Genomic DNA, 2,035 nt, shown 5'->3' on the forward strand with positions numbered 1-2,035 from the left:
ATAGTTGTTTCACTATTATATTTTCTTTAAATTAATGTATTGACAATTAAAGTATGGTACTTTCACCTTGTTGAATGTGTGCGTGCAAGTTGTATACTCTTATATCATTAATATACAAAACCATATTCTCTATTAGAAAAATGATAGTGGTTTCACTATTATATTTTCTTTAAATTAATGTATTGACAATTAAAGTATGGCACTTTCACCTTGTTTAATGTGTGCGTGTAAGCACAGGTGTGTGTGGAGAGAGAGAGAGACTAATGGGTTGCTCCATATACATTACATGCATTGGCAATTATGTAACTTAATATAGAAACCTTCCATTGTTACACAAATTGTATCAGCCGTGCCGTGCGTGTATGTACTTCGGATCGGACAAGGTCTAGAGACGTCGTTGCAAGATGACGGTGGAGAAATGAACGTTGCACAGAGAGAGAGAGAGAGAGAGAGAGAGAAGAAGTTGAACTGCTGCTAAAGGCTTCTGTAGTGCTAAATGGAGCATGCTTGCTAGTTGAAGGAATGAAAAGGAAAACTTGGTTGGGGAGAGGAAGACTGTGCGGTTAGAAGAGAATAAGTGGAGAAAGGATCAGACATTTGCGCCATAAATAAGTCGGTACTCTCCTTGGCAAGGCTCATCTGTACTGCAGTTTGCGAGTGCAGAAGTTGAGCACTACTATAACCACCAACCGTGTTGCAGGAATCAGCACTGCATTGCTCTCCGGGAGCTGTATATTGATCTTCCAGGGACGTTTGGTGTTGTAAACTGTTCAGGTGGTAGCGTTGTGCATCAGAACACTGAGGCATTGGTATAGTAGCTTGGGCATTAGGGTAGTAGTAATGAAGGCTAGAATCTGCTGAAGCCTCCGACACACCCTGAGACATGATGCAATTCGATATGAGAGGCACAGTCGGAGTAATGCCAGAAACCGCACACCCATTGATTGAGTGACAGGTAGCCGTATAGAAATCATGCCCGTAGACTGATTGATCGTGAGAAATCTCACGAAAATGGCTTTCTGTGTCCGTTCCCATGCTCCGCAATCGCTTCATCAAGTGTGAGCGCCAGTAATTCTTGACCTCGTTGTCTGTTCTGCCGGGGACTTGAGCGGCTATCGTAGACCACCTGTTCATGATCAGAATACGCACCAAAGTAAGCGGTAAATTCGAACTCAGGAACAATAATTAAGCCATCAAATCAATTATAATCGAAGGTTCGAATCATCAATATATTAACGGCCGGAAAGAAAAACACTTGTTTCCTAGGAGGGCTTGCAACCGAACGATGGCTTGCTCTTCTTCGGCGGAAAAATTGCCTCGTTTGATACCCGGCTGAAGATAGTTCTTCCATCTCAACCTGCAACTCTTGCCACATCGTTGAAGCCCTACTTCATACACATAACCCAAGTACATATACAAACCACAGTATGTTCAGCTATAAATTTCGGCGATCATGATACAGGGCTTGAAAGAATACTGTTATACAAATTTACGTTACCAGCAAGCTTAGGCAATGTTCGCCAACTACCATGGCCATTGTATGAAGGCCAAGAGCGTTTTGTCCTCTTCGGGCGTCCACGCACCTTGTTTGATGTTGCGATGCTCACAACACATCGGAGCACGGCCCATTTTTTTCTTCTGTCAACCATTTATGTTTTCGCCTTTCTTATCGTTGCTTTTGAGGCCAGTTTTTAGACCATGTAGCACTGAAACATTATTTTGAAGAGGAACCCAAAAAAATATCTTCTTCATGCCACGTGTGCTTTGTCATATAGTGCTCAAGTGGCTTCTTTATAAATGTGTATCACCTAACATTTATAAGTAAGTTTTAACTAAGCTCAACCAAGTATATGAGTAGGTAATCAATTAATGGGAAACTAAATATTTCTTTTGCCTCCAAAGAAAGAAAAAACATGATCATAAATGACCCATTTATGCCTTACGTAGCCTGCCCATCTCCACACTAAATGGATGTGGCCAAATAATGCTCATAGAATCCACACACAACATCAAGATGTCACCCTCTTTCATTTCT

At 41.5% G+C, this 2,035-nt stretch overlaps 1 pseudogene; it reads right to left on the reverse strand.

Moving 5' to 3' along the window:
- Positions 1 to 510: 510 nt before the first annotated feature.
- Positions 511 to 1,629, reverse strand: LOC147628254 (transcription repressor MYB4-like; annotated as a pseudogene).
- Positions 1,630 to 2,035: the final 406 nt, after the last annotated feature.

Source organism: Cibotium barometz, chromosome 19 (assembly GCF_041138505.1).
Source record: "Cibotium barometz isolate CiBa-2024 chromosome 19, ASM4113850v1, whole genome shotgun sequence".
Taxonomy (NCBI): domain Eukaryota; kingdom Viridiplantae; phylum Streptophyta; class Polypodiopsida; order Cyatheales; family Cibotiaceae; genus Cibotium; species Cibotium barometz.